At 48.5% G+C, this 19,825-nt stretch overlaps 2 protein-coding genes across 3 annotated transcripts in view; both read right to left on the bottom strand.

Annotated features, from left to right (window-relative positions):
• The window catches only part of LOC121917149 (uroplakin-3b-like), a 14,529-nt gene extending 13,625 nt beyond the window's left edge, over window positions 1-904 (bottom strand). Inside the window, exon 1 of the mRNA XM_042442880.1 lies at window positions 778-904. The gene's annotated coding sequence lies outside the window, so the exon portion shown is untranslated. The remainder of the gene's footprint in view (window positions 1-777) is intronic.
• UBE2G1 (ubiquitin conjugating enzyme E2 G1) overlaps window positions 1-19,825 on the bottom strand; it is a 554,317-nt gene that overhangs the window by 425,947 nt on the left and 108,545 nt on the right. The gene's annotated exons all lie outside the window — the stretch shown is intronic.

Raw genomic sequence — 19,825 nt, 5'->3', positions numbered from 1 at the left:
TTTTTTAAAAATGTGTCCTACATCTGAAACTGTTGTCCTACATTTGTCCCGGTTTGGAGGTCCTGACTTATGGCAACCCTACGAGACACTGACCATAGAACTGCACCGGAGGAGCTACAAAGGCCTAGTAGAGTATTCTCTCTAGGGATCTCTAGGTCCTCCAGCGCAACTCTGTGGCCAATGTCCGACAGACACTGACCATAGAACTGCACTGGAGGAGCTACAAAGGCCTAGTAGAGAATTCTCTCTAGGGATCTCTAGGTCCTCCAGCGCAACTCTGTGGCCAATGTCCAACGGACACTGACCATAGAACTGCGCCGGAGGAGCTACAAAGGCCTAGTACAGTGGTGCCTCGGGTTACGAAAATAATTCGTTCCGCGGCCGCTTTCGTAACCCGAAAAGCCTTCGTAAGCCGAAAACCCATAGGCGCTAATGGGGGAAAAAGCCGCGGCTCTGCCGCGGCTCCATTTAAAATAGCGCCGGAGTTTTTTCGTAACCCGAAAAAACTTTCGTAACCCGAAACAATAAATCCCTATGGGATTTTTTCGTATCCTGAAAAATTCGTAACCTGGGTATTTCGTATCCCGAGGTACCACTGTAGAGTATTCTCTCTATGAATTTCTAGATCTTTTGGTGCAACTTTTACTTAAAGTTGACCATAGAGTAGCGCTGGAAGACCTAGATATTCCTAGAGAGAACATATCACTCAAACCCGTCAATAATCAAAGCTGCGACTATCATAGCTGCAAATATGGAGGGATGAGTGTACATTCCAACCTTGTGTCCAGTTTTAAAGCGTCCTCCATTTTGAGCATGACCAAGAAACACAAATTGATACTGACATTAGTGCTTTTAGATTGTATTTCGTAACATCTTTCATCTTTTCTTGAGCGGACGACATTTTGTGGTGCCTTGGTCTCCAGAGTCATCTAGTCTAACGCTCAAAAATTTATTTTTATTTATTTAAGGGAGTTATATCCTGCGTGACAATAGTTTGTGACAATTTATCCTGGTGCAAAGTACACACACACACACAAAAAAAACCCTATCTGGAAAATGGAGGGCAAGGAAAGAAAGCCTGAGTTTCCCCTTCAACACTGTGTCCACACTGGGGAAATAATCTGGTTTGAGATCACTTTAACTGTCCTGCCTCAGAGCTGTGCAATTCTGGAAACTATATAATTTGTTGGTGTGAATAATCTGGTTTGATACTGCTTTAACTTTAACTGCCCTGGCTCCAATGTTATGCAGTTCTGGAAACTGTAGTTTCCAGAGCTTTGCAAGCTACATTTCCCAGGATCCCATAGCACTGAGCCAGGGCAGTTAAAGCGGCCTCAAACTGGATTATTTCTGCAGTGTGTATGCTTTGGGCCTGCAAGGCCTGCTGTTAAACTTCCATGCAAATCCTGAGGTAAAACGCTGCCAATTTGCACGTCCATCTTAGAAGGTCCCGCCCTGTTGCCATGGTAGCCGAGCCCTGATTGGCTGAGGCTCTTAGAGGCCCAGAAAAAAAAGCTCCTACAAAATTGAAGAGGAAGAAGAAGAAGAAGGAAAACAAAATGGCGGCTCAACTTGCAGAACTGGAAAGAGGCTCTTTTTTTAAGGGGTTTGGGGCCCAAAGGTTGCTTGAATTTGGGAAATAGAAACAGATAGAGAAGAAAGAATGCTATAATTTCTTAAAATATGCAAAGTTAGGACAGAAATTATTTGTACTTTTAGGGGGGAAAACTCAAAAAGACAGTAAAATAAGACAATTTTACTAGATTTTTCCCATTCCTGGTTAGATTTTGTTTTGTTTTAGGCTGCAGAAATAATCCAGGTTGACATCCGGCTCGATGGGATGGAATTAATTTCTAATAATATTATTATTTTATTTTATTTTAATAAAATGATTAAATAAATATTTTATTTTAATTTCAAATATTTTATTTTATTTTGAATAAGTAAATATTTAAATAAATAAATATTTTATTTTGAATAAATAAGTATTTTAAATAAATAAATATTATTTAAATAATTAAATAAATATTTAAAATAAATAAATATTTTATTTTTAATAAGTAATTCTGGGAATTGTAGTTTTGTGATTTAGGGAAAATAACCCGGTGTCAGAACAAACTATAAATCCCAGGATTCCATAACATGGAGCCATGGTGGTTAAAGGTGGTGTCAGACCGGATTATTCCTCCAGTGTGGATCCCGCCTTGGTGGGTTGTGATGAATTTGAAAGTGTCCTCCATTTTGAGCATGACAGGGCTTGGGTTTAATATTTATGTGTTTTTAGCTTTTATAATTCCTCCTGGAAAGAAGGGCAGGAGTAACTAAAATAAATGACAAGCTTTGCCCATAGGGAAGCCATACTTGCCCATATTGGGAATCATTGGGAGAGACTTGCCCATAGGGAATCATTGGGGAACATTTCCCCATAGAGAACCATTGGGGCATATTGCCCATAGAGAACCATTGGGGAATATTTGGCCATAGGGAATCATTGGGGAACATTTCCCCATGGAAAACCATTGCGGAATATTTGCCCATAGGGAACCATTGAGGAATATTTACCCATAGGGAACCATTGGAGAATATTTTCCCATAGAGAATCATTGGGGAATATTTGCCCATAGGCTAGGGACATTGGGGACATTGGGGCATATTATTTATTTTTTTATTTATTATTATTTATTTTATTTATTTATGGTATTTGTACCCCGCCTTCAGCCCTAAAGGCTATCAGAGCGGCTTACAATTATTATTTTCAATTAACGGTTCCCTGCCCTCAGTCTTAGAATCTAAAAGACACGACACAAAAAGGAAGGAATGCAGTCCAGTGGTTCTCTCTCCTCTGATGCCTGGACCAAGGAGATGGGCTGCAGGGAGCGTCTTCTTCTCACGGCTAGCCCTGGTGGGGCTTGGGCCTGCCTGGTGTCACTCCCTCATAGGCCCGAGGAGAGACAATTATCTGGAGTAGTAGTAATTGTTTATAGGGACCCATGGGCTATTCCCATAGGGAAACATTGGAAATACTTGCCTAGGAATCATGGGGAAATTCTTGCCCAACAGAGACCTCATTGGAAAAATACTTCCCATAGTATCAAGGCCCACTGTTAATAGTAAAGTATAGTAACACCCATTGTATATATAGGGACTGTGAGCATCCTGGATTTTGGTTGTCCCTGGGGGAGGGAAGGGGTTCTAGAAACACAACCACAGCGCATGGCAAGGCCCACTGTAATAATAATAATAACAAATACCCTTTTCCTACCACCATTTCAGACTTCCTCATTCACGACGAAACCTTTTCTGGGGACATTGTTTTCAACGATTGCCATGGATAAGCCTCCCCCTTTGAAGGTTAAGGAAAAGGAGCCTTTTTCCCCCCTCTTTTCAGTGGTGGAGGGTCCGAATTCATTCTTTATTCCCTTGATAGGATTCCCCGGAAGTAGGGTGGTTGCCATAACCCAAGATGCCCCGGGGTATCCCGGTTTTGGCGGCCCTGGCCCTCTCCTGTCCCGGGTGCGCAAAAAACTGGGACAAACCACTGGTTGGCAGCCAGGTTGCGCACTTGACCGCACTACCCTTCTCCTCCTCCACCATGGCCGAGAAGGAAGAGGGGGCTGCGCGGCTGGGCGGGAGGCGAAGGGGGAAGCCCCACACGCACCTCCCTGCGCGGCCCGCGCCACCCACCTCTCCTCCTCTGCGTCCTGTATGATGATGATGATGATATGATGTGCTTGAGGGCATGCAGCACTGTTTCAGAAGACGAGACAGTGTCACCTTCCAAGGTGCCTTTTCTGTGTGTTTTTGGTTCTGAGCATGGCCCATGTAAATTGCGTGATTTTTACAAACCATGTTGCATGAAAAAACCAAAGTCCCTTGCCCAGTACACACCTCTGAGAAGTACACTTGGTGTTAAGAACTGTGAAACCACCTGGACATGTTTACACTGCATAGCCATGTCAAACCATGGTAAGTGTTAAACCCAATGGGTTTGCTTTTAGGGAATAAGCCTCTGAATACGCAAGGGCCATGTTCAGTAAGCCATGGTTCAATGCCCATATGTGCTGTTTGGAAATGGGGGGAGGGGGGGGTTGGCCAGAAGGGATAAACATTTCTGCCATCTGTCTAGAATAATGCCCTCCCCAAATGTCTCCATTTGAATGCTAAGAAACATGCATTTATATAACATTTTTTTAAAAACACGCAAATTTATTGCATGTCCTCCCTTTTTTTAATAAATGTGCCCTACATTTGAAAATGTTTGTCCTACAATTGTCCTGGTTTGGAGGTCCTGACTTTGTGGCAAACTTAAATGGAAGTGGAGGAGCACTGTTTGGGGACATATAAGGAAAAGGATGAGCCAAAGACATGGGTAAGAACTTGGAAGGGGTTGTTCTCCATCTCCCCTTTCTTCTCTGGGAATACTTGCCCATAGAGAATCATTGGAAGACTTGCCCATAGGACAGTCCTTTGTCCTGGATGCTTGAATGCGCATTCTACATGGCAGAGGGTTGGACTTGGTGGCCTTTGGGGTCTCTTCCTCCACTATATGATCCATGATGCATTGCTTATCTAACTCCCCTCTCGTTGATTCAAAAGTTGATATGCTTGGGAATATCTTTAATCATACACATCGTACCATAAATAGACTACCCAAACCGAGGGACCTCACATTGTTTGTGTTTCTTTAAACTCACTCAGCCAACACAATGCACGCGTCCAATGCTGCATATGCCCCTAGCAAAACATGAAAGAGAAACCACGTCATCTTCCTTCTGTAGAGGAAGAAGAAGTAAATGGGTGTGTCAACATTGAGGAGGGGCAAGCTTGTTTTCTACTGCTCCAGAGAATAGGACACAATGGGAGCAATGGGTGCAGCTGTAGGAAGAGTTTCCACCTGAACATTAGGAGGAATTCCTAACAGTAAGGGCCTGCTTAAACAAACGTTCTACTTAAAACATCAATCTTCCAAAGCCTTCCTACTTTTTCACGCATTCAGTGAACCTCTTCCATTCTTTATGTCCTATATAGGACGGAGCCCGTGGCTGTCCGAAACAGGGATGTGTTGAAGAAGCAAGGGAGACTGGAAACGCAAAAGGCACTTGAAAAAATGCAGCCCGGCTCGTCTGGTGGCCAGAGGGAATGTTCAGGCCTGCCACTTGTTGCACGGTTAAAGCAAGATGGTAGGAATGCTGCCCACTGGTTCTGCCGGATGGGGTGGGTCACACTGAGAAGGCCGTAGTGTGGAACGGTCACACGGGCCACTCCTGCGGGTCCTAACTAGGACATCCCCAAGAGAAAGGGATTCAATGTGGCTGAAGGTGGGCTGTGAAACTGCACACATATCCACATGTTTTTACAAAGAACACAAGCTATCAAAGACTGTTTTAGTAACGTAGTTAGAAATGGTTAAACCCAATGCTGAGCAATCTGGGCTTACAAAATATGCTCAACAGGGGGACACAAGAATGCACGCAAAGCCTCTACAATCATGTTCTTTTAGAGAAAGGCAAACTGTCCTTTGTAGTTTGGATTTGTTGCTCTGTTTCCTATTCTCTGGATAGCAGAAAACAAGCTTGCTCCCTCCTCACTATGGCACCCCTTCAAATGTTAAACTGGCTATCATTCACCTCTTCACTATCTCTTCTCCAGACTAACATACCCCGCTCCATAAAACTGCCCCTCTAGGTATGGTTTCCAGACCCTTCACCACTTTTAGTCTCCCTCCTTTGGACGCGCTCCAGTTTCTCATCCTTTTTGAACGTGGTGCCCAGAAATGACACGTATTATTCCAAGGAAGCCTGACCACAGCAGAATAGAGTGACCCTATTAACTCCCTTGATCTAGACACCATATTCTATTGATACAACCTAGAATTGCATTGGCTTTTTTAGCTGCTGATAACACTCTGTAACTCATATTCAACTTGTGGTCGACGATGCAGCCCCTTCTCTCTAAACCAGGATTGAAACCTTCACAGCCCAGGACTGGGATGAAGCCATCGTAACATTGAATTGAATTTTATTGCTAAACGCTATGAGCCATCCACATTCTCTATACTTAAATAAAGGCCAAACAACAGAATAAACTTTAAGATTGGCATCAAATCCAAATGAAAGATATAAAAATAAATGAAGCCACGCACAAAACCATATTCACATGGTGCTCTGCCACGTTGCCAATTCTTACGAGGAAACATATATGAATTAAGCATATATGAATTCCACTTGGACCTGATGGTTCCAGCACATCATCTAGTTAGTTGACAACAGAGTAATTTCAACTACCAATACATTGGACTGTTCCAACAAACTGCCAAAATAAAGCTGGGCTTTTGGAGGGGTCTTTTGGGGTATGCTCTTTAATGTGCATGGCATCCTAGAATCTGGACTGCACCAAAGCTGCCTCCCGTGCTTAGGAATGGAGTTGGCTTTGGCACGACCTCCGGACTCTTAGGACACATGCGTCATTTAAACCACGCATGTTCCCAAAGAGACGCGAAGCAGCTTATTTTGGCAGTCTGGACAGGCCCTTGTAACAAACTGAGATTACTGGTCTATTACAGGTTGCAGAAGTTTGTGGCCCCTCTTTGTTGATTCTTGGCCCTAGTTTTTCGCATCAAACAACTATGTGGCTCCTCTTTTTTGACAGATGTCTTAGCGCAGTTTAATCAGGCCTTACTGGTCTTTTCCGGTCAGATCACAGGTCTTGTTTTTCACTCTGGAAGGCCTGGCCTCCTCATGTCTTAGCCCCACGTCTGACCTTTCTTAACATTTTCACTTTCCTTCCTTCAACTGATCCTTTCTTTCCCAGTGATCTCTTAATAACGTTATTTCAAATGATCTGTCCACTGCAAATAGCTAAACTCACATGTTAGCCCTTTGGAGGACATAAAATCTTCATTGAAATCAGAAATATTTGGCTCCTCAATAGGAAAGTATAATGACACATAGAGTAAGAACTGAAGATTAGAAGTTATTAAATTAACCTACCGAGATATGCATTCTTAGTGAGGACAGAGGTTATGAAAGGTGATAATAGATTATAAGATTAATAAAGATAGAAAATCAGATTAGTAGAAAATAATGTCTCAGAGAGTCTCATTATATGGGATACAAGGGAAAGTTGAAGGATCCAAAAGAGGAAGGAAGTCAAGTAAGTATGAAAGGCATTGAAAAGAGATATGGAAACAGAGATGAAATAAGGTTTTAGGTTTATAGAGAGATTTAAGTAAGTAGGAGAGTACTGTAGGACTAAGTGAAGACAATGGTGTAAGGATAAGTGATAGAGAGTGAAAAAGGATAGATATGATGGATAGGGGGAGGGCGGTTAGGAAAGAGGTCCGGAATAGGAGGTATGCGAGATGTTAGGAGTAAGGAAGGGAGAGAAAGATAGGAAGAGGACGAGCGTGGAAAGAGGGACAAATTTGGAATAGAAAGGAGAAAGAAGGTCCAAGGACAGTAGTTAAAAAGCCATGAAAATGATATATGTGATGTGATGTGGTTTTGATTATGATTAGTTGGTCTGACTGGGTTTATGATGTTTTTGGTGAATGTTTGGATGTTGATTGGAATTTTAGTAATAAAAATTTCATTTAAAAAAGAACTATGTGGGCTATCTTAATACATCACTCTTTCTGGGTCCTATTCCATGGGTTGTTCCCACCCAGTTGGAGCATTAAGAGACTCTGAATTCATGTACTGTGGACCCTTCCCATCTGTGGGGGAATCCCCTGCGAATGGGGGAAAACACAGATGCTCAAGCCCCATAGTATTCAGTTGACGGTGACAGCGCGAACATCCGTGTCAGCTTGACTGTGTTGCACATGCCACCCATTTAATAATCCCTGGATAGTCAAATCCACTGATACAGCAGGCCCACTATATGGGGAATGGGGAGCTGTGACTCCTTATTTCCATTCCCCCTCATCCCGCCTTTCTTACCTTCAGTCCTCTTCATACCTTGACTTTCATGCCCCTTTCCCGGTGATAGGAATGGTTTCCCTCTGTAGTTGTTGGTGTATTTCCACTCAGGTAGTTAAACTCACACATAATCTGGAGGGGAATTGAGGTTCCTTGCATGGCAGATGGTTGGACTGGATGCTCTTGGGGGCTCTTCCACTCTAGGATTGTTATGACTCTATGACAGCACATCAGGGATGAGGCTTGGGCTGCTCAGTTTCATTTCCCTCTCCTCCCACCATTCCTTCTTATTCCTCTCTCTTCATTTTCCCCATCCGCTCTCATCTCTTCTTCTCTTACTGAAAAGGCTGACCTTCCTCATTGTGCTTTTTTCTGTATGGTTTCTGTCCATCCAGCAGCTATACTCACATCTAGCTACTTGGAGGATAGTTTGCACCGATTTCTCTCATGGTCTCCAGACGTGAGTTTGGAAGGGGACCAAATGGTGAAAGGTCTGGAAACCCTATGCCTATGAGGTGCGACTTAAGGAATGGGTATGTTTAGCCTGGAGAAGAGCAGATTAAGAGGTGACATGTAGCCCTGCTTAAATACTTGAAGGGATGTCTGTTGAGGGGGAGGGACAAGCTTGAACAGGGCACAGCAAAGTATTCATGTTAAAGGACAGGGATTCTACCTCAACTCAGGAAGAACTTCTTCAACAGCAGACCATGCTTCCTCAGAGTATGGTAGATCTCCTCCTTTGGAGTTTTCAGACAGGCTGGATGGCCATCACTCAGGAGTGGTTTGATGGTCTTTCATTGACAGAGTTGGAGGAAGGGACCTGGGTCTCCTCCAACTCTATGGTTCTGGTAGACACATACAGGCAACATGTGGAGGCCAGCAGTGAGGAGTGCAGCAGTGAGCTTCTGCTCCCATATCTTTGACCCTTTTCAAAATGTCTTCAGAAAGCAAGACAGTCAAAGCATGTAGAGATGATGGGCTATAACCAAGGCTTTGCTTTTAGTGAATTACTTTTGTATTCTGTGGTCTTCACCTGGCAGAGAACCATCTTCATGAAGCATTTCCCCAGCGGCCACAGCGATAAAGAGCGAAGGGGCAAAAATCATGAAACGTGGAATGTTTAGCTTAGGTGGCGGCCCCATTTTTCGTACTGTCGCAGCATCTGGGTCAAGGAACGCTGGAAGTGCTTCGGTGGAGCATCTGCAGCCCTTAAGAAACAAAGGTAATCGCTTTAAACATGGTTTACTGCTTTTAGCAATAGGGTTCCAGGTTACTCTTGGTCTAGACTGAGGGTGAGTTCCAAATGTAGAGAACACAGAAGTAAGCTTTTGTCTGCCTCTGGTTATTCTTCAACCTTCCCTGTGATATATCTTCCATCACTATTCTGTGAGCCTGTGCATAGTGGAAATAGTGGTTTCCTCTTGCACAAATCTATGTGAGCGCAGAACCCCAAGAGACACAGAGACCTAAATATTACTTACACTCATCTCAAGTACATTCCTCCTAGAAGACCCTCTGAATGGTCTTGGATATTTATAGGAGACACTAAAAATGTGTAAAGAAGTTTTGCAAAAGTTCCTTTTCCTGCTGCTACAGATTCATAAAATTACGACTCAGACACATACGAAACTTTGGGTTTTGCCCCACTTTTAAAATGTTCTAAATGATACCAAAATGTACCAAAACAAACTATTTTAAACAACTCTTCATATTAGCTGGTTGTTTAACAACTGGTTGTTTTACACTATGTGCTTTGTAATCACGTTTTGTACGGACGATTCTTGTGTTTTAATGGTCGGACTGTAGAGTAACTTTGTCTGGGAATACTTGTCTCTCTGTAGAAGTCTTCCTGCTCTCACCTGGGCAGAGAAACCTCTTCACGAGCGTTTCTCCGAGTGACAACAGCGATAAAGAGAGGGGCAAAAAAACTCAGGGAAGGGTGGCATGTCCAGCCAGATGTGAATTTTCCGTACTGGTCCAACATCTGGGATCAAAGAATTGCTGGAAGCCATCTCCAGGATCGAGGTAAAGGTAAGAGCTTTCAAACGGTCATGTTCTTAGCTATGAGGTTCTTGGTGCCTCTTTCAGTTATAACTGAGAGTAGGGTTGCCATAATGGAGACCTCCGAACCGGGAAAATGTAGGACCAGGTTGAAAATGTAGGACTTTTTTTTTTTTATTTCCTGGCTAGAATAAAAAAAAAAAGGCCTACATTTTCAAACCCTGTCTCCTCCTCCTCCTCCCGGCTTCGCGAGGACGCCTAGGCCGGCTCCCAAGCGGGAGCGGAAACGAGGGCCGCTTGGAATCGCGGCGATTGCCGCGGTGCCAACAGCATCCCCCTCCTCCCGGCCTGAGAGGAAGCCTAGGCCGCTCTAAGGCCGGGGAAGGGCGGGGGGAAGCTTGGCACCGCGGCGTCGCGGGGTGCCAGGCTTCCCCCCTTCCTCCGGCCTGAGGGGAGCCCTAGGCCGGCTCTCAGGCCGGGAAGGGCGGGGGAGAGCTTGGCACCCGGTGATCGCCGGGGTGCAGGCTTCCCCCCGCCCTTCCCGGCCTGAAGAGGGAGCCCCTAGGCCGGCTACCCAGCCGGAGAGGGCGGTGGGAAGCTTGGCACCGCCGGCGGATTGCCCGGGTGCCAGGCTTCCCCCCGCCACTTCCGGCCTGAGAGGGAGCCCCTAGGCTGCTCTCAGGCCGGGAGGGCGGGGGGAAGCTGGGACCGCGGACGATCGCCGGGGTGCCAGGCTTCCTCCCCTCCTCCTGTCCTTGAGAGGGAGCCCCCTAGGCCGGCTCTCATGGCCGGGGAAGGGCGGGGAGAGAGGGAGAAGCTTGGCACCGCGGTGATCGACGGGTGGTGCCATGCTTCCCCCCGCCCTTCCCGCTGCGAGGGAGCCCCTAGGCCGGCTCCCAGGCCGGAAAGGGCTGGGGGAAGCTTGGCACCGCGGCGATTGCCGGGGTGCCAGGCTTCCCCCCGCCTTCCCGGCCTGAGAGGGAGCCTAGGCCGGTCTCAGGCCGGGAAGGCGGGGGGAAGCTTGGCACCGCGGCGATCGCCGGGGTGCCAGGCTTCCTCCCCCTCCTCCTGGCCTGAGAGGGAGCCCTCGGCCGGCTCTAGGCCGGGAAGGGCGGGAGAAGGCTTGGCACCGCGTGTGATCGCCGGGGTGCCAGGCTTCCCCCCGCCCTTCCCGGCCTGGGAGGGAGCCCCTAGGCCGGCTCCCAGGCCGGGAAGGCGGGGGGAGCTTGGCACGCGCGATTGCCGGGGTGCCGGCTTTCCCCCGCCCTTCCGCCTGAGAGGGAAGCCCTAGGCCGGCTCCAGGCCGGGAAGGGCGGGGGGAAGTTGGCACCGTGGCGATCGCCGGGGTGCCAGGCTTCCCCCCGCCCTTCCCGGCCTGAAGGGAGCCCTCGGCACGGCTCCCCGGCCGGGAGGGCGGGGGGAAGCTTGGCACCGTGGGCGTCGCCTGGGTGCCAGGCTTCCCCCCGCCTTCCCGGCCTGAGAGGGAGCCCTATAGGCCGCCTACCAGCAGGGCGGGTGGGAGGAAGCGTTGGCACCGCAGCAATCGCCGGGGTGCTGGAGCTCCAACGCGGAGAGCCTTCCCAGGCCTCAGGCAGCCTTGGAGCCGCCACTGGGGCGCCGGTTGGCGCGGGTGGGCTGGGCCGTCCCGGTTGGGCGCCAGGACCGGGACCGGGACGGCACCGCCCAAACCGGGACTGTCCCGCCGGGGGGGGCGGGATATGGCAACCTAAACTGGAGGGTGGGACTCCAAAGCTATATTAGGAAAAGCTTTTGTCTGTCTCTGGTTTATTATCCTTCAGACCTCTCGCTGTGACATCTTCTCAGAACGTGCCTTGGCCTTGTGGCAAATGAAGTTCCCCAGCCATGGCCTTTGTTACCGAGTGTGTTTTTGTCTTTGACATGTTCCTGAGGTAGAGAAAGCTGGTGCCTATTGAGGACGGCTTTTCCTATGGCCTGTGATGGACCCAACTGCCACCATTGAAAGCCAGCACGGAACAACTGGGAGCGGCCCCTAGTGTGTACAGGATCGTCACTGAAAGAGCATACTTGCTGAAACTGCATGGCAGCACTACCGATGCGTCCTGCATCTGAATGCTGGGCGTCATCTGCAGCTTTAAGACATAAAGGTAAGGTCTTTCAAAATGGCCACTCCTGTAGTAAGGTCCTGGTGCCTCTTTCAGTCTAGCTGGAGGGTGGGTTTCTGCACACAAAGGAAAGAGGAAAAGGCTTTTGTCCGTCTCGGGTTTGTCTTCAGCCTCTCGCTGTCTTGTGACATCCTCTTCCCATCATCTTGCTCTGCGTTGCGCATTCTCTTGATTCTGCTTCAAATTGGCAATGATTTGGCAATAGACCGTTTGCCTGTCCGCCTTCTATGGCCCATTTTTCTACCAGTTGCAGAGAGAGCAGGATTGATAGAATGGGCGTCGAGTGTCATCTTCTGCTGAACATAGCTTTTAGCTTTTGGTGACTACATTATTTTGCCCTTTCGCCTCTCAAAGAAGCCCCCGGAAGGGGAAGGCTCTCCCTTTAGAACCAGCAACAACTAAATAAATATTGGAAGACATGATAACCCGCAACTATTTTACCGTCACTTAAACGACCCTGAACATACATCACAGCCAGCAAAGATTAAGCCATGGGCCATTCTTGGGCACAAGATCTGCTTATTCTGCCCAAGCTGAAGAACTCACTGGTTTCACTTTCCCCGGGGAAGCTTCTATCCAGAGCATCTAGAAAAAATAACTAATACTGATGTGTCTTGATTGGAGCAAGAGGGCCTTATACCTTTCCCGGGCACTCTCAGGAATGCTGCTGAAGGGGAGGAACACTGAAACAGATGAGGAGTTTAAGCATGTGTGATTGAAACCATGAAATGCTCTTGAGGTTGAGGTGAGAGGCAGAGAGAAATTGGTGGGGTGGGTAGACTGGACCTATTCTTTGGACCAACGGAATGATCTGTTGATTCGTGAAACTTGAATGTCTTTGGTCAGCAGTTCCCCAGCCATGGCCTTTGTTACTTGAGTGCGTCTTTTGTCTTTTAGATGTTCCTAGAGAACCTGAATTGGGGAGCTGTCTCCTGTCGCCTGTGGCATGGCTTTCCTATGGCCTGGGCTGGACCAAACTGCCAACCATTGAAAAGCCAGAGCAGAACAACAACCGGGAGCGGTCCTCAAGCGTGTCAAGTCGTCGTGAGGAGCATGGTCTGCCGAAAACTCCATGGCAAGACCGCTCTGATAGCCATTCAGGGCTGAAGGGTGGGGTATAAATATATAAATAAAAGAATGGCAGCACATAAAGACTTCCAGGAACTGCAGCTTGGTTTGATTGTTGCAGCAGAAGGACATAGGTATAGAATAACGTTTATTTATTATAGCGAAGCAGTGGCAACCAAAGTTGTAAGCACCGTTTGAACCTGTGCTTGGAGCCACCGGACATTCGGCTGTTTGCCATCCATCACATCAGTCCCAAAGGTACTGTGGCCTCCTAGCACTAGTAAGGTTGGGGCTTATCTTTTAGGGTCGCAATAGTCCAGAAGCTTGTGAGGAAAACATTCCCAAAGACCTTATATTTAGAGGTAAGAGCAGGAGAAAGGTAGTTCGAAGCCTGCCAAGCGTTGGTTGGTTTTTCTAGTACCGTTAATCAGTTGGATGTTGAACTTTATTTCTGTCTGTAGCTTCTCAATAAATACTGTTTGTTTACTGCGGCTGATACTGACTTGATTCCCATAAACTGTAACGAAGACCCCTTTGTGGTTATTCTTAGGCACCTTCGGTTGTTTACGATACTTATAGCGACCGTAAAACGTGTGGTTTCCTTAGCAAATTGTGTTTGGAGAAGGTTGCCATTGAAGAACATCCGCAGCCACCAAAAAATCTGAAAACTGATGTGGCAGTGTTTCTTCTGCATCTACACAAGCTTCTGGCATGATCCCCAACCTCCTTTCCAGCTTCTTATCCGGTGCCTTCAGTGTGGAAGATGAATAAAACACGAAAGGGCTTCAGCTGCAAAAATGTCTCAAGGGTTTTTTACGGTATCGGATTCTTGCCAAACTTCCATGATAAAGCAAGAGCCGTTGCAACTTCTCCTGTCCAGGTTTGCCCACTTTTGGCTCTAGAGGTGACCTCCAGCTCCAGGCCTGTGTTATCTTGAGCAAATGTGGGTGAGCGGCCACAAGGAGTTATCGGCAGAAGAAAACAGCCATGTTCAGTGGGACACCTGCAGCCCTTCTACTTTGTTAGACAGCAACACCCAGCATTCCCCTATTGCCTATTTGGGCTCCGATGCTGGGATTCACAGTTCAATAAGGACGGATAAGCACCCAATCTGTCCCTTGATTTACAAGTTTTGTTGGGGTCAGATGTCACACATTTAGTCCACAAAGCAGATAAGAAAGAAGACCTCTATGTCTTCTTAAATTAAGGTTCTTCCAAACGGCTTCCATACGCTTTCCTCCAAAAGTATAAGGCGACACTCCCTTGCCATGATGATGGATCCACCCCTGACAAACTTTCCCCCATCTCAAAAACAGGCCGAACAAAATGAACAGGTGATGAACAGGGGAGATTCCGGGTGGAAAGAGGACCCCAACGACAGGGCCCATCCAGCCCTCCAACCCCCATTCTGCCATGCAGGAAACTCCATCAAAGCCCCAACCCATTGACAGATGGCCATCCAGCCTCTGCTTAACAGACCTCCCAGACCGGAAGGAGGACAAATAAAAAGATTTCAATTGGAAAACTTGGGTGGTCTGTTTTGTTTGTTTTGTTGGTCCATCTTTAAACATTAGTTCAAACCGAAAGTGATAAAGCACGCCGCTGCATGGGAGTTGCAGTGCTCCCCTCTTCTGCCAAGACTTCTTGGGCTGAACGCAGAAAACCCTGTCTCAAGGGTGGACGGGGACCCCCTCAGGCGGTCTGTGGCAATTGCCGAGCACTTTCATGGAGGAAGCTGGATCCGTTCCGCTGGAACAAGTCCGGTATTTGCAAGTCTACCTCACTACTGGGGCCAAAAAGTCCCATCATAAGGCAAGACCTTTGCAGCCAGGCCTTCTCCTTGCATTGCCTTGCCTTTGGGTCATGCGGTTCAAGGACTGGCCACCAGGCTCTTCGAGGGCAAAAAAACCCAAGGACCATGCGTTTCTAACCAGGAACAATACCGGTCTCAGTCCAAGCAGAACCTGAGGAAGCTGATCTTCTCCTTCATGGAGAGAAAGGCAAGCGAGGAAGGGGGACTTGGAGGCTGAGACAGGGCGACAGACGGGGCGGGAAGGCCAGCCAAACTCTAGGTCCATTTGGAAGCTGTGCGATGGATAATCCCCATGTCCACACTGCAAGGTGCTGTAGCGCTTTGGTACCACTTACACCCCACAGCTCCCTCTAGGGGGGGTGCTGGGATGTGTAGTTTAGGTGTTATCTCCTCTGGAGCCTTCTAAAGTGTTGCTTTCTCCACTAGGGAGGCAGCACACTGCAGGACAAGATCCAGTTCTTTGGCCCACCACTTAACTGCTATGGACATTGTGGGAAAGAATTGGTTGGCGCAATCACTTTAATCCATGCCGATGGGAATTCTGGGCGGGGCACAATTGATACAACTTTGTTCGGTTTGGCACCCATTTAACCGCACACGGCTCATGCCTTTGGAAAGTCTGGGAGCATAGTTTGTTCAGTCTTGGCACCGCTTAACTCCATGGCTCCACCTACTATGCCCAATTCTAGGGACTCAGGTTTGACATTACTTTGACTGCCCATGGCTGCTTTAACGGCTATGGCTCCATGGGATTGCAATTCGGGCAATTGTCAGGTCTATGGGTGGCATCACGGAAGCACAGCTCTCCAATTTCATAGCATGGGCCCTGTCAGTTAAAGTGGGTGCCAAAGCTGGACTATTTCTGGTACGTGCAGATGCCAACCAATCTGTTGTGGCAAACCCCAGGGGTCTCCAATCCAGGGAGTGGAGGAACGATTCGAACTCAGAGTCCCAGTCCAACTGCGGCCACAACCACCGCGGTGGTTCCCTCTACCTAAGTCCCAAACGTGCATGCTGAAGGCTTTTCCCCTGCCTGCAAAACATGGTTTCTCCTAGACAACTCTGCAAGGGTTAACTGTTGGGTTAAAATAAACAAGTTGTGGGAAAGTCACACCCACAGGCATCATTTCTCGCTACTCTAACGGATTTATGCTTTGTTGCGGCTGTCCACAGTTCTCCAGGGAAAGCATGGCCAGTGCGATGGATGCGCACATGGATGCCAATGTCAGGCATAGGAAACACATGTCCCACCAAATAAGCTCCCCTCCTTGGAGGGGCCTTTACAACCAGAGGCATGGATGGCCAATCTGCAGTGGGGATGCTGACTGGAGAGTTCCTGCCATGGCCAGAAATGGGGTTCGGGACCGGGTGGGCCCTTGTGGTCTATTCCACCTCATGATGGAGTGCAGCTCCCGAAGCATTCCTGACTGTGCTGGTCAGGGTTGTGATCCTAAGAGATGTCGCTGTCGTTCCTCCGCAGGGGACGTCCTTGGTCTGGCGGGGCTGATGTGGGATGCGGGTTCAGGCCAATGCACCAACCACTGCTGCGCAAAGCGTGTCGACACCAGGGATGGAAACAGACATCAGCGAGAGCTCAGCATCGAGGCGGCCAAGGCGGCCCCCCACACCCCGAAAACGTCTCCACCTGTGCAGTCAACACATCACACACGCCTTTCCAAAGCGTGCGCTGCCGCGCACGCCATTCATGGCGCTCCCCAAAACAACTGAATGAAGTCAGATTTCTTGCGGCAGATGTTGCGCATTCATCCATTTAAGACAGGTCATGCAAGTTGACCGTCTTGCGCAGGGGCCCCCATAAAGTTGGAGGAACGTCCTCAACCACAATTCCTAAGACCAATGCGTCAAAAAACCTGGCCTCCGCATGTTTGGACATCCGCCTCCCAAACATCCTTGGTCAAGCATGGCTGGTTATTGACGGCTTCCCCACATTATGGACCCCTGGACAAGGGACAGTGTCGGACCTGGGACAGACAGCCTGAGCTAGGAAGACAAACCCCACGTGTTTGTCACGGACAAACCATGAAGCCCATCATACAGGAGCAGCTGGGGGACTGTTAGCCTGGAGCCAAGAGCGACTAGGTTAAGAGGTGACATGACCAGCCCATGCTAAATATTGAAGGGAAATGTACAGTCGAGGAGAGGGAGCAAGCCTTGTTTCTGCTGCCCAGAGATTAGGGACGCAGAGACCAATGGACCGCAACAACTCCAGGAAAAGAGGCAGATTCAACATAGCAAGGCAGAAGAGACTGATCAAAACTCCTCGAGAGTGTGGTGGCGTCTGGAGGCTTTATAAGCAGAGGCTGGACGGCATCTTTTGGGGGTGCTTTGGTTTCGGTCCTCACTGCATGGCCAGGGGGTTGGGACCTGGCAGGGCCCCTTGGGGTACTTGTTCCAGCCCTATGAGCTTCTATGCGCCCATATTCAGTGAGGACTCATCCTAACACTCCCCCCTGGCCTTTCCCCTGCAAGCGCGCATGCCCTGCGGAAGAGGTCCCGTTGAGGATCCACTCGTGGAACCTGTCGCAGCTTTCCACGTCGGCCCACCCACTGGTTCGATATCACCCCGGTCATGAAGGAAAGTGAGGCGGGACTCCTCAAGCCCTCTGGACCTGCCATGACTCCTGTCTTCTAACTACCCCTCCGGACATGCGGCTGCCCATACGGGGAAATGTAGCGCAGAAGAAGGCTAACCGAGACTTTCAGGGCATGTGAGTCCCATGGGATTCACTTTCCATTTCCAGCGCATCCAGGAGAGATGGCAATCACAGAGTGTGAAAAGTGGCAAGTAAAACAGTGGCATCCCCCACAAAGTCAGCGTCCTTACGACATTCTCCGATCCACTCCGTCAATCTGCATATCGTGTCTTCATTTTTGCAGGTTCTAGGACCAAGGCGCTCCCTATGCAAGTGGAAAAAAGTCCAGTTTGTCATGAGGATTATAAAGAAGACTATTTGCATGCCTGTGCCCTTCACGGACCAACGAGACGGTGAGTGGGGACTGGCACCCTTGGGCAACCTTCGCTGGCTGTGCAACCAAATCACAAACCCCAAGGGCCTAGCATCGCAAAAGCTAGGTATACCTGATTCTACCGACTAACACGACCATATTTTTAAAACAACTGAATTTGGCTAGATTGCGTCTGTCTAACAAAGGTAAATAGGAAACCCAGGACCAATCAGTCACCGTGCACGACTGGGGTTGCAGTGACCGAATCTCCCCGCACCTCCTTCTTCCCATAAAACTATCTCCTCTCTCACCGGATCACGGAATTTTTGACACAAGGCCCATGACTGGAATGTGGGCTGAGCTGATGGGCTACATCACAGTCCTTTCTCCACGTACCAAACCTTCGACAGCCCAAGCCCGAGAAGGCCAGAATCATCGTGCAGACACTCTGAAACAACGGGAGTCACCCGCATCAATCGATCAGTTAAATCCAACAGAGGAAGTCTTAGTCAGATAGGGCCAAAAACATTATTACAGGGCGGAAGCAAGGAGTGCACAACTATCCACTTGCTGCAGGAAGACGGGGCTCTTTCCCCCATAGGGGTTTATTTTTCACCATGGATGGGTTTGATATAATGTGTTCTGCGAAGAGTTCCATTCCATGTTGTTTCACATGCCTCTGTGGGCGGCAATCCTTCAGAGAATGTAGCCCACTCCTCATTGCCCGAATGACTCCCCAGCATCTCTGAAGGATGCCAGCCCCACACACAGATGCGAGCGACACACGTCAAGAATAAAAACTCTTCCAGGAACACGGCCCACCCAAGCCATCCTGAACAGAACAACCCATAAAAGCACACTATCGGCATGGCTGGACCCACGAAAGCCTCCGCACATCACAAAACTACGCGGTCCCCCATGTTCTGGGTCTGGAGGAGGCAGGTCAGTGGACAAAGCGGTGGCACCCATGAGTGACTGCAACAACCTAGTGCAGCCAATGGTCTTGATGTGTGTCTCCACGCATTTAATCATACAAGTTTGGAGCCACGCCAAAGGAAAGGAAACAACGAACAGTGGAGCGACCTGGCGAAAATCACTAGTGCTGGGAGATCAGAAAGTCTGCCGAACAACACACGTTTGGTAGCAGACGGAACACCATTACTCCTTAGTCCCGTGTTATTTCTGCCTTACAAGAAGCAATTCCACCGGGAATACTCCTCTGTTGTTGGCGAGGGTGTTGGCATGAGGTTACGGAGAGGGTCATTCTCAGCAGGTGATAGTAACCTGGCAGACACGTTTGGGGGTTCAGTTTTCAGCTGAGCTTGAGAGCTCTCCTGTCTCTCCTCTCTGTCCCATATAGAATCATGCGAGACCATGGGGACGTTACTTCTGGAAGAGCCGCTGTACCTTTGCCACTCGGCAGTCTGCGTCCTGGCTTGTAGCGAGCTCATGAAAAGTGAGCTGCAGATACAGATGAGGGACACACAGTGCCTACAGAGAAACGGGGGGTGCTCTGTTCGCACCCATGACACACATACTGAAAAAAACTAATAAACCAATTCATTCCAGAACGAAGACGGGCGAGGAGCAGTGTTGACATCCAAGTCAGGTCGGACACGGGATAAATAGGCATCAATAGAGCGGAAGGAAGAGCCACAAGAGGGACACCTCCAGTCACAACCCCTATCTAGCCAATGCAGGAAACCTCAAATCAAAGCATCCCGACAGATGGCCACTCCAGCCATGCTGTTAAAGGCCTCCAAAGAAGGCAGACTTTGAGATTGTCATCTCAATGTTGAACACCCTTAATGTAGGAAGTTCCTCCAATGTTTAGGTGATTCTCTTTCAGTGATTGCATCCATTGCTCCATTTGTCTCATTCCTGGGCAGCACGAAAAACAGACTTGATATCTC

This window comes from Sceloporus undulatus, chromosome 11 (genome assembly GCF_019175285.1).
Source record: "Sceloporus undulatus isolate JIND9_A2432 ecotype Alabama chromosome 11, SceUnd_v1.1, whole genome shotgun sequence".
Taxonomy (NCBI): Eukaryota; Metazoa; Chordata; class Lepidosauria; order Squamata; family Phrynosomatidae; genus Sceloporus; species Sceloporus undulatus.
The sequence above is the reverse complement of the archived record's forward strand: the minus strand, read 5'-3'. Positions and strand labels throughout refer to the sequence as shown.